The following is a 13281-nucleotide window of genomic DNA, read 5'->3' on the forward strand; positions in this document are numbered from 1 at the left end:
GCTTGGGGGTGTTACTGTTTTGTCGTTTTCGTGTTAACTATTTACTTGTTCTTTTACCTTGCGCTTTAGTCTGTGAACCTCCCTGAGGTCTTGTGATGATGGGCAGTATGCAAATTTAATAAATGCACAAAACAGAAAACAAATATTCAATGCAGGGTGAGAGTGGGGACAGGGAACGTTATCGCCAAGGTCTCCTTCCTTTATGGAAACAGACAGCAAACTCTCTAGGGCAGGGTGGGGAACCTGTCAACCTCTGGATGGTGATGGTGATGATGATGATGATACTCTGCCCATCCAGCTTGGTTGCCCCAGCCACTCTGGGTGGTTTCCAACAGAATGTAAAAAGCACACCCACAATAAAACGTAGAACATTAATAATAACAGTCTGAACCAATGCAAAGAAAAGTCACAATAACTTTAAAATAAACAACTTACATCAAATAAAGCAATATTCAATCATGCATGAGAATCTAATAGTAAACAGTAAAATTAAATATCAAGAAATAGTAATTAATCAGGTTACACTTATAAAAAATTACTAAACTACAGTGGATGCTTGGGTTGCGAATGTGATCCGTGCGGGATGCATGTTCGCAACCCACAGCGTTCGCAACACGCGTCTGTGCACGTGCGGGTTGTGTTTTGGCGCTTCTGTGCATGCGCAAAGCATGATTTAGTGCTTCTGTGCATGCGCGACCGCCGAAACCCCGAAGTAACCCCTTCCAGTACTTCTGGGTTTCGGTGGTCCATAACCCCAAAAAAATGCAACCTGAAGCGGCTGTAACCCGAGGTATGACTGTACAATCAAAAAAAGTAACGTCAAGCCACAATGCGTAAAATACCGCAGAACATACAAAAAACATGTATAAGGATCAAATTGAGAAACAAGGACACAACACACACATACCTGAAATCCTCACAGAAAGCGGGCTTATAGCACTCAACCCAGAGAAGTTTGAATGCTTATTTACATTCCATGACATGGATGGATTGTGCCCAAGGCTGTCACAAGACAGCCGTAGTGTTGGCTTAGGATCTAGTGATTCCAGGGCCAGCCCAGCCCCTCCTTTCCCCTGGAATGTCCCATTTTGGGATACCTCTGTCCGCTTGTTAGGTGGGCAGAAAGGAGAGTGCACTAGGGGAAGATTGCTCTGTTACAATACTATACACACTTCACCTGTAGTCTGTATTACATTAGTTCTGATCCAGTGGTCCTCAAACTTCTTTCTCTGGACCACACTCAGAATGAAAATTTGCTCACGCCAATTTTAAAAAAAAATACATTGGGAAAAAAAAGGAACAACTCCTAACAGTGCTTGATTTATAACATAGAACACAACTACTTTTTAATATGATTGTGTGACAGCCAGAAAGTTTAAAACAATGCAGGTACATAAGAACGTGAATCACCCCCAAAATATACCATAATTCCAAACGAGCCTCTGACACATGTACCTTAAGTGGCTATACAAACTCAATGAGAGGCGTGAGCTTGCTTTTGCCAGGTAATCTCATTTATATTAGACCTATTTTGAGACAAACAATCAACTCCTCATCAACACAAAGAAATTTGCTACTGGTGTTGAATCAAACAAATTATGCGCCGCATTCTGTTCGAATAGGATTGTCCTCAGTACCACTTGATGCTCTTGCTAGCATTTTGAAAAGATATCTATCCATATTCTGCAATAAAAAAATATTCTGATACTGTACTATACTACACTGAAATGTTTAAATGTTTCTTTGATTGCCCTTGAACATTCCTGCCACGCTTGCCATCCTCATCTGCCAGCATATTTTTCAACATTTCCAATGCAAAATTGAGGAGCGCATCTTCCCATGACACACTCCTTGGTTAGTCACGTGACACATGCCTCGCTCTCATCCCAAAAAAAGCACTGGGGGGGGGGAGATCTCATGCGGCCCTGAGAAAAGCACTTTTTCGGGGCTAGAGCATAGCCCAAGAGCACATAAGATCGCAACACCCAAAATGGCCACCAAGTTATCGCGAGAAAAAACAGGGTGTCTCCTTTTTTCTGGGACATCTTGGAAGGTATGGACCACTGTGGCAGGCCACACCCTTTGAGAACCACCCCTCTCGTCCTTTGTTTATGAAGACCATTGTCAGTCAATCCGATGGATTTGCTGAAAGCCGTTGGTCATCACAAAACCACAAACCATCAAGTTTAGAGATACATTGCTGGTCCTGAGCATATCGGACCTCATTATGCTCAATGATTTTTAAAAACCTGATCCATCCGGCTGGTAGAGCAAACATAGAAACCGTATATATAACAAATTTATCCCTATCCCAGCACGTAACAGATTCTCTCCATCCTGTACGAAAAGGAACCTGTCTGAAGCCCCTCTTCCAAAAACCTGTCTCCCAGGGGAATTATGCAGGAAACAACACATCGTGGACAATACCTTTCGCTTCTCTCTGGGCCTCCCAAGTGACAATTTACAGGAATTCTGCTGCAGCTCTCCTCTAAATATACTCTGGGCATTTTGGAATCTCTGAGCGGAAAATGCTTTCCTCATTGCACCAACAGATAATTCAAAGCCCACTGGTTGCGCTCCGCCATTAGCCTGTCTGAACGGAGGGTGCGACCTCAGCTGCACCCATCCTGCTCAACGTGGTGGCACACTGCAGCAGAAGGGGAACAGTGTGGGGCTAGCTGCCTTTCACAAAAGCTTGTCCTCTATTCTCGATTTCCTCCTGAAGAAAATCCATTAATAACCTTCTAATAACCCTGCAGGACGCAGGTGGCAGGTGGTGCTGTGGGTTAAACTACAGAGCCTAGGGCTTGCCGATCAGAAGGTCGGCGGTTCAAATCCCCGTGACGGGATGAGCTCCCATTGCTCAGTCCCGGCTCCTGCCAACCTAGCAGTTCAAAAGCACGTCAAAGTGCAAGTAGATAAATAGGTACCGCTCCGGCGGGAAGGTAAATGGCGTTTCCGTGCGCTGCTCTGGTTCACCAGAAGTGGCTTAGTCATGCTGGCCACATGACCCAGAAGCTGTAAGCCGGCTCCTTCAGCCAATAAAGCGAGATGAGCACCGCAACCCCAGAGTCGGCCACAACTGGACCTAATGGTCAGGGGTCCCTTTACCTTTAATAACCCTGCAACTTCACTTCTCGCAGTGAGGGGAAATACTGGAGTTGTCACAAGCTTGCAAACTGGCCAGGCCAGTCATCTTCTGTACAAGGAATGTGGGGGTCAGTATCTTGTCCTTTTCATCTCAAGCAGTAAAATATTTTGGGTCTGGTCAAGCGTCTCCTTCCTCCCCGATGTTCATCGCTGTTGAAATAATGTTAACTGGGGACCTGCTGTTGGTGAAGTCTCTCCGTTGAGCTTCCCAGTGGCTTCTGAAGTTGGGAATTTCTTGCCGACATGTGCCTGCAGGGCAGCAGATGGGAAGGGGGCAAAACAGAGGGGAGGGAAGAGAGAAAGTGAGTGCAAGGGAAGGATGGGAAAGGGCCCAATGGTGAATGATTAGGGATTAAAATAGCTCTCGCCTTGGCTGCCATTGAATATGAAGCTCCTGGAATGATACAGCAGATGTTTAAAACAGATTGAAATGTCACAGTCTGCATGGAGGGTGGAACACAGTGTTATCAAAGTCTTCCCTCCTCTCTAATCAGACTGTTCCATTTGCCCGACTCACGGAGCGATGAGGATGGCACTTGCGAAGGCCCCAAGTTGAGGAGAGCAAAGCTCGCGGGGTCAGGATGTTGGAGAACGGTGATGAAAACAGGGAAGGAATTGGAAATTGCTGCAATCTGTGTGTTTCTCTGTGGTCAGGAATTGAAATCAGCCACCCAGCACAATCCATATATATTCCCATTGGTGTGCGTGTGTGTTTTAAGCTTGGAAATAATATGCAGTTGATGACTTTTTAATCGTTACTATTGGATTTCCTTTACATTGATAGGAAGGCAAAGTGTGTAAATAGTTGCATAACTTGCACAGTGGCCAGAGAAACAAATAGCATAGTATTTGGCAGAAACCAAACCGCAAGGGAATGCAAGCAGTGCTGATATTGATGAATTGGATGATATTGGAAAGGAAATCACTGCCTTCTTACTGTCAGGCTCCCATTCTAGAAAACAACAATGGCAACACTTATTTCAGAGTAAGGAAGATATCTTTATTCAGGCCAAAAGCAGTACAGCCTCAGTAGCAAGCACATATTCCCAAGTCAAGGACACATGGGGAAGGCTACATCTGGCGCCCCAGACCTGAGCTTCCCCATCCCAGATATAAAGTAAACGTAAAGGGACCCCTGACCATTAGGTCCAGTCGTGACTGACTCTGGGGTTGCGGCGCTCATCTTGCTTTATTGGCTGAGGGAGCCGGTGTACAGCTTCCAGGTCATGTGGCCAGCATGACTAAGCTGCTTCTGGCGAACCAGAGCAGCGCACGGAAACGCCGTTTACCTTCCCGCTGGAGCGGTACCTATTTATCTACTTGCACTTTGACGTGCTTTTGAACTGCTAGGTTGGCAGGAGCAGGGACCAAGCAACGGGAGCTCACCCCGTCGCGGGGATTCAAACCCTTGACCATCTGATCAGCAAGTTAACCCACAGTAGATTGTCACTATTACACATATAAAGTTTTTTTTTATTTTTTAAAATAAACTGTGTAGAAAGACCAGCCATTGTGGAAATTGGAGGCATGTACATGAAACTGAAAACAAAATCCGAAAAGCCTGTTGGTAAGGCTTCAGATGTGATAATGCACAGGGATTATCTTGTTCATGCTGCTCTCTTTTTGTGTGGGTCATTCGTAACAGGTGAAGTGGGCCAGAGCATGCTGCTGATCCCCAGCAATGATTGCCCTGCCCTCTCTCATAAGAAAACGGGAAGAAAGTGTTTATCGGAGGATGAGAATTAACTTCAAGGGGTATATGACTGGGAACAGCTCATGCTGTGAAGCCCTTTCAGATGCTTGAGAGTGAGGCATCCATGAAAAACGTTAAGAATATGTATATATTACTCATGATGGGTGCACGACCCAGCCAAAGTGAAGCAATTTTAAGCCCTGCTGATTGCAGCAGGAGATGAGATTTCAGCACCTGCTTAACTTCATAAAAAACTGAACTGAAAAGTGCTTTCTTTTGCAGCATCGTTTGGACTCGTTTCAAAACGTGGCAAGTGGGAAGATTTTGCAGAGCAGAATTCTCACATTCAGGGTCCCATTCTTTCTTTCAGGATAGTCCATTCCTCTTCCCTGTGTTATAATCTGCCTCATATAACCAACATGTTTAAGTCTAATTAATGCATGAAGGGGTTAACACCATGCCAGGCGTAGCTAGGTCACTCCCCCTTACCTTGGGAGGAAGGTAGTCAGGCCTTTGTTCCCCTCTCAGTCTACCGGAAAAGCTCTGCATGTGAAGAGGTTCTGAGCTGGCTACTGCAGCTCAGACCTTATCGTTTCTTACAAGCCATTCTTGCATTCCTGTACCAATTATTTAGGAACTTTCACCACTGTAACTAAATCAAATTTTACTGCTTGTGATTTCTGACTGATGTATGGAAAAGCACATGAACCTGTCCTTTGGAGAGTTTGTAAGTAAACCATTTTAAACTTACCAAATGTGTGGTCTTTCCTATGCAAGGGGATGCGGGCCATATTTTATAGGACTAACAGCTAGAATGACCAAGTTTAAAAACTGAAAACTGGGAGATCTCATCCTGGAGTTCCCATGTCTGCTGTGGCCCTAAGCTAATAACTGAAATAAAGATCAGAAGAACTAGTTATACCCTGCCCCGCAAGACCAGTGGAAATTGTGGATTGTATCCAACAATCCGGTTGTTGGATGGATGGCGGCAAACAGATTGAGATTGAATCCTGACAAGACAGAAGTACTGTTTCTGGGGGACAGGAGGCGGGCAGGTGTGGAGGATTACCTGGTCCTGAATGGGGTAACTGTGCCCCTGAAGGACCAGGTGCGCAGCCTGGGAGTCATTTTGGACTCACAGCTGTCCATGGAGGCACAGGTTAAATCCATGTCCAGGGCAGCTGTGTACCAGCTCCATCTGGTACACAGGCTGAGACCCTATCTGCCTGTGGACTGCCTCGCCAGAGTGGTGCATGCTCTGGTTATCTCCCGCTTGGACTACTGCAATGCGCTCTACGTGGGGCTACCTTTGAAGGTGACCCGGAAACTACAACGAATCCAGAATGCAGCAGCCAGACTGGTGACTGGGAGCGGCCGCCGAGACCATATAACACCGGTCTTGAAAGACCTACATTGGCTCCCAGTATGTTTCCGAGCACAATTCAAAGTGTTGGTGCTGACCTTTAAAGCCCTAAACGGCCTCAGTCCAGTATACCTGAAGGAACGTCTCCACCTCCATCGTTCCGCCCGGACACTGAGGTCCAGCGCCGAGGGCCTTCTGGCGGTTCCCTCACTGCGAGAAGCCAAGTTACAAGGAACCAGGCAGAGGGCCTTCTCGGTAGTGGCGCCCTCCCTGTGGAACGCCCTCCCACCAGATGTCAAAGAGAACAACAACTACCAGATTTTTAGAAGACATCTGAAGGCAGCCCTGTTTAGGGAAGCTTTTAATGTTTGATGTATCACAGTATTTTAATATTCTTTTGGAAGCTGCCCAGAGTGGCTGGGGAAACCCAGCCAGATGGGCGGGGTATAAAAAATAAATTATTATTATTATTATTATTATTATTATTACTCATAGTAGACCCACTAAAATTAATGTACTTGAGTTATGATCCACTCATTTCAATGAGAAGGACTAGCATTGTGTTTTCAAGATACCAAAGTGTCACAGATGTGGTCAGATGTAGCAAGGCCTAGTTTAGAAAAAGATTTCTCTTTTTTTCTTTAGCAACCTCTTGACTGATGGAGACGTTTCCTTGGCAGTGGCGCTGAGCTTCGGCTTTCTCAAAGGTAGCTTCCCAGCAAAACATCTGGATGCGATGCTCCGTCCAAGAGGCCTGATATGAAACAGGGTTTCGGATTGCATCCCCAGAGAGGCTGTCCGCTGGGGAAAGGCTAGCCTGGATGGGGCGTGTCCGAGATGCTAGATGGGAAAGGGCAATCCAGGAGCGAGAAGCAGATTTGGCAGAGTCAAGGCTAGCTCTGTCCTGGCTTCCAAAGGCTGACCACCCTCGCTGCCGTACAAATTCCGCTGCAATCCTAGCAGTTTCTAATCAATGCATGCAGTAGTTCTTATGTATGAACAGCCAGCCCACAACATTTTCTTCCCTGAGGCACAGCAGCAAATGTATCTTCCTCCTTCCAGTTCAAGGAGAGTAGAACTCAAGGCCAGTCAAGCTATTCTGGCACCTGAGCCAGAAAAATTATTCAGGTACCTCCCCCCCCATCCTTGCAGTAGTATTAGTAGTAACAGATGTTTCATTACTGAGCCACACCCCTTTCTAACAACCCATTTGCCTGCTGAGATAATTCGGGAAGTTTTCCAGTGTGTTAACAAACCCTCTAAGTGCCCCTATTTTCCAGGGACAGTCCCAGATTTACAGAAGCCATCCTAGTCTCTAATTTTATCCCAGAATATCCCGCTTTTCCTTAGGACACCCCTATTTTCATTGGAGAAATGTTGGAGGGTATGGAGTTATTTGACCCCTGAGCCAAGGAGATAAGTAACTATACAGCCTTTAGAAGACATCTGAAGGCAGCCCTGTATAGGGAGGTTTTTTAATGTTTAATGTTTTATAAGGTTTTTTTATATGTTGGAAGCTGCTGGGGCAACCCAGTCAGATGGACAGGGTATAAATAACAAAATTATTATTACAGTCGTACCTTGGAAGTCGAACGGAATCCATTCCAGAAGTTCGTTCAACTTTCAAAACGTTCAGAAACCAAGGCGCAGCTTCCCATTGGCTGAAGGGAGCTCCTGCAGCCAATCAGAAGCCGTGGAAGCCCCATCAGACGTTCGGGTTCCAAAGAATGTTTGCAAACTGGAACACTCACTTCTGGGTTTGCGGCATTCAGGAGCCAAAACTTTCGACTCGCAAGGCGTTCGGGATCCAAGGTAAAACTGTGTTATGGAACAGGGCATCCTTATTTTCATTGCAGAAAAGCCACTGTGGCTCGTGACATCTGAGTCGTATGGCTAGGAGGGGCATATTTTAAAGAAAGTTGAATGGCAGGAGTAAGTGCCATGTTTTGGAATACACTGAAAGCAAATATGGGTCCCTTCAGGAAAACTTCATTTACTAATGGAACCTGCTGAGAAAGGAGCACTCCGTAAGGCTTCCGCCTCCATCATTAGCCTTTGCTTGGCTTGCTGCTTTTTGTACACTTCCCTCAGGCTACTAATATGCGCCACAAGGGATAGCTCATTGTCAGACAAGGAGCAGCTACCAGCGCTGGAGTGAGGGGAAGGCTGTGGGTTTTTAGAAACAAAGACGCCCCCCCTTTCACCAAACAGAATTTGCTAAAAATAGCAGCTCCTCGAGAACAGGCCTGCCTGAAAATAGCTGTTTTCTCAGGGAGCAGAGATTGCTTCTTCTGAAAGGAGTTGCTATTAATGTAGAACTGTCCCTCAGGCCATCTTCTGAAGAAAAAGACAGAGGTGGGGGTAAACTTGCTGTGTACACTAAATTCCACGAAAAGCCATGTTCAAATATGGACACCTCTCAGTTGTCAAGCTGTCCAGTAACCTCTCTAGAGATGACTTGTTCATGGTAGCCATTAAAAAAATCCTAGTTTCATCAGGAAGCATTTCCTGCATCTTAAGCAACAGAGGACCAGAATTCTCACGCATACCCTGTGACGTCTGACAGCCCACAACAAATTGGTGATGGCTAAGCCAGTAGCTTTCAAGCTTTTCTGCCTTCAGAGAAACCCTGTTCCACTGAGTATCAACTTGTCTACTAAGAAACCTCCATCTGCAGGTCTTTACTGGGGGATATGATGTTCTAAGGCAGTGGTTCCCAAAATCTGACCTGCCATGGGTTACTAGAAAATTGCTGAGGTTCTTGGCAAACCACAATTTTTTCCTGCCTCTTGCAGCAACTGCAATTCACTGTGTTAGGCACTGTATGATTTTTAATTGTCTTTTCACAGACATGCCACAGGCCTTCTTAATGAAGAAATCCCTATTCTAGGGAGCACAAAATCTCCCGTGGGGTCCAGCCCTTCGGATCTCACCATTGGCCTGCTTGAATGGAAGCTTTGGCTTAGAGTGGCCCCAGTGTTTTCTGGAAGTTTCATACTGCGGGGGGGGGGGGTTAAAATAGCAGGAATTTTTTCCTTCATGGAATTTTGACCACTATTGCTTGTTTGGAAACAATTGTGTGGTGTGAATGTACATTAAGCCAACTGAGAGGTGTTGTTGTCTATTTATTTATTTATTTATTTATTTATTTATTTTTATTGGTGGGGGACCCCTCAAAAGAATAAAAAATAACATTACATGTAAAACAGTTAAAGACAACTATTGAAAACATTTCAAAAATAAAATAAAATTAGTGATAAACTAAACACAGATGAGAACAGACATCGGCACTCTACATATTTGGATAGGCTTCTCTAAACAAAAATGTTTTTTAGCAGGCACTCAAAACAGTGCAGTAAAGGTACCCGCCTGGTGTCAATAGGCAGGGAGTTCCAAAGGGCGACCACACTAAATGGTTGATTTCTTACAAATGTGGAACAAGCATTATATGGCACCTGTAACAGTGCTAGTTCTTGTTGTTTATGTTGTTGTTCCTACTACTCCTATTATTGTCTTATTAACACACCACCCTTTCTTAAACAGATTACAGGGTAGTACACAACATGAAAACTGTGATACAGCCATTATAATTTTTTAAAAAAACAGTTAGTTATAACACCTAAACTATCAGCAAGACCCAGAATCTTTAACTGGTTGGTTTATTGTTTCTAATTGCAGGAAATATTGCAATACTTGCCTTCCTCCGCCACGTAGCACAGCCTCCTTCGGATGTAAATTTATTTAGTGACCTATCCCTTTGCAGCAACCTCTAGCTCAATTTTAAGAAATAAGTAAATAGTAAAAAGATCCATATTTCGCAAGCCTTTCCAGAGCCTCTTAGCAGCTGGAGAAACTGAACAGCTTTTTCTGAACAGGCTGTTTTTTTCTAAGCAAGGCTGACACCTGCTGGGCTGCTCTGAAATGGCTATTTGTCAAATAGTGCAGATTCACTCACTATTAGGTCCCTGTATGACCCTAAATTTCTTTATGTGTGAATTATCAAGCATGGCTCTGCGCTCAGAATGGCCAGATCTTGGCCCTGAGGAGGATATACGTGTGCCAAGAGAACAAGATCATGCATTCAGGATGGTTGCATCAGAATGTAAAGGGAGCCTTCTGGATTAAGCCAATGGTCCATTTAGTCCAGCATCCGTTTCTCACAAGGGCCAACTAGATGCCTCAATGAGAAGCCACAATGGGATCTGACCTGTGGTTTCCAGCAACTGGTGTTTAAGAGCATTGCTGCCACCAACTGTGGAGGCAGACCATAATCACCATGGCTAGTAGCCATAAAGAAGGCTGATTGCCGAAGAATTGATGCTTTGAATTATGGTGTTGGAGGAGACTCTTGAGAGTCCCATGGACTGCAAGGAGATCAAACCTATCCATTCTGAAGGAAATCAGCCCTGAGTGCTCCCTGGAAGGACAGATCCTGAAGCTGAGGCTCCAATACTTTGGCCACCTCATGAGAAGAGAAGACTCCCTGGAAAAGACCCTGATGTTGGGAAAGATTGAGGGCACAAGGAGAAGGGGACGACAGAGGACGAGATGGTTGGACAGTGTTCTCGAAGCTACAAACATGAGTTTGACCAAACTGCGGGAGGCAGTGGAAGACAGGAGTGCCTGGCGTGCTCTGGTCCATGGGGTCACAAAGAGTCAGACACGACTAAACGACTAAACAACAACCACAACAAGTAGTCACCAAAAGCCCTGGAGGAAAGGAAACTCAGGAAAGGTGCAGTCAGTAGAACCCTCCCCACAATCCCGCTTAGACCTCCAGCGAGGCCAAGTTATGAGGGGCGCTCATTAAAGATTTCCCATGATGTACTTCCTGTGGACTGAGACTTCTCCCATTGCTTTATGCAGATGTGGAGACCTCGTCTGTAGAAGTCAGCAGGTTGCGTCAGAAGCCACGGCTTGACCCCAGAAATCAGCATTTCATCGTCTGGAAAAAGCTTGCCCTTCAGAAAGAACTTTATGGTTGGAAAGAGGTGGAAGTTCGATGGTGCGAGGTTGGGAGAATAAGGGGGGTGAGGAAGGATTTCATAGCCGCAGGACCATGCTTCCGTCTGTGCAACATGTGAGTTGTGAACCGGGGCATTATCCTGCAGGAGGCAGACACCTTTGTTCATCACACCACACCTCTCGATTCTGATGGCCTTCCGCAGCAGTGAAGCGTAGTATGTCCCTGAAACTGTGGTACCCATTGCCAGGAAATCCATCATCAGTACTCCATGCTGGTCCCAGAAGACCGTGAGCAGGACCTTGCCCACTGATGGTTGGACACGTGCCTACTTTGGAGGTGGTAAGGCAGAATGCGTCCATTGTTTGGATGGACCCATGTTTCTTCCTGAGTAACTAGTCTGGCGAAGAAGTCATCAAGGTTTTTGTGACACTTGGCCAAAAGAGCCAGTGAGCATGGGACTCGTTCCTGCTTCTGGAAAGGCATCAGCAGCCGGGGAACCCACTGTACGGACACTGTTGCAACAGGGTCCTCTCTGTATCCACAGGCAGGCAAAAGAGAGAAAACCCCGAACTGAGATAAGCCCCAAGCTCATATCCCCTTTCACTAGGGCAGTTCATAAAAAACTTTTTTTAAAAAATGCCTGCTCCAAAGGTCTTATTTTTAACTGGGGATTATATAGCTATACAGTGGTACCTTGGGTTAAGTACTTAATTCGTTCTGGAGGTCCGTTCTTAACCTGAAACTGTTCTTAACCTGAAGCACCGCTTTAGCTAATGGGGCCTCCTGCTGCTGCCGTGCCGCTGGTTCACGATTTCTGTTCTCAACCTGTAGCAAAGTTCTTAAACTGAGGTACTATTTCTGGGTTAGCGGAGTCTGTAACCTGAAGTGTCTGTAACCTGAAGCGTATGTAACCCGAGGTACTACTGTATCTAAAATTTCATGCATATCAGTTAATGTCTTGACCCTCCTCCACGAAAATAGCTGTTTACTTGGCCGTTTTCCTATGTCGTGAAGGCTGAAATTTCAATTCAGTGGAGCAGGGTCAAGATATTAACTGATACGCATGAAATTTCAGATACATATAGCTATATAATCCCTAGTGTAGTAATATAAGAGCTTTGGAGCAGGCATTTTCAAAAAAAATTTTTTTACGAACTGCCCTACCTTTCACGCTCCCCACTCCCTCGTGCCAAACATAGATTAGGTACATGTGAGACAGGTGAGTCATACCTGATTCAGTGATGACATGAGGCAACAAGATTTTGTGCTCATCTTTGGCTTTTCCATCCCCGCCTGACGGGGTGATTTACAAAATACAATCACAAACTCACAGACTAATTTTTACAGGAATCATAAAGACATTAGCAAGAGCAAAAGGATTTAACAAACAAAAGATGGAAATGGTTTATTGAATATTTACAAACAAACTGTAAATGGATAAGAACATTGGCAGGATTGTTGTAATAACTGTTTTATAAGAGTACACATTTAAAGTAGATGAATAAATGATTAAGTTAATTTGGAATATGCAGAAAAAATATATATAAAAAACAAATTTTAGGAACTGCAGAAAGAGGGGGAAGGAAGTCGAGTTTCAGAATGTTAAAATGATTGTAAAATTATTGAAAGGTATACAATTGAAAATCATAAATAAAAATTTTATATATATAAATAATAACAAACAAACAAAAGATGGTTGCATAGATTTCAAGTGTAAGCTGCAAACTGTTTTGAAAGCTTTAAGACGATCAGTTGTTACAAAGCACTTAATATAAAAATGTTGCAAAACAAACTGTTACATGTCTTTATAGTTGCAAGGGGTTTGACTCATGGGGATACATTTTATATCAAGATGCATTTTATTTCAAGGCCTCACAGTGGAGAGAAAAGAAACATGGCTATACCCTTTATTAGTTCAATATGCCTTTATGTAATTGAGGGAGCATTTATTTTCTTATCACCTCCTTGAATTTGTCTAGTCCTCTTTGAAAGCCACTCAAGTTGGTGGCCACCTCCTCATTGCCTCCTGTGGCAGTGAGTTCCATAGTTTAACTGTGTGCTGTATGAAGAAGTGCTTTATCTGTCTTGAATCCAACATTCAGGATGCCC

Source organism: Podarcis vaucheri (genome assembly GCF_965113315.1).
Source record: "Podarcis vaucheri genome assembly, chromosome: 14".
NCBI classification, from domain to species: domain Eukaryota; kingdom Metazoa; phylum Chordata; class Lepidosauria; order Squamata; family Lacertidae; genus Podarcis; species Podarcis vaucheri.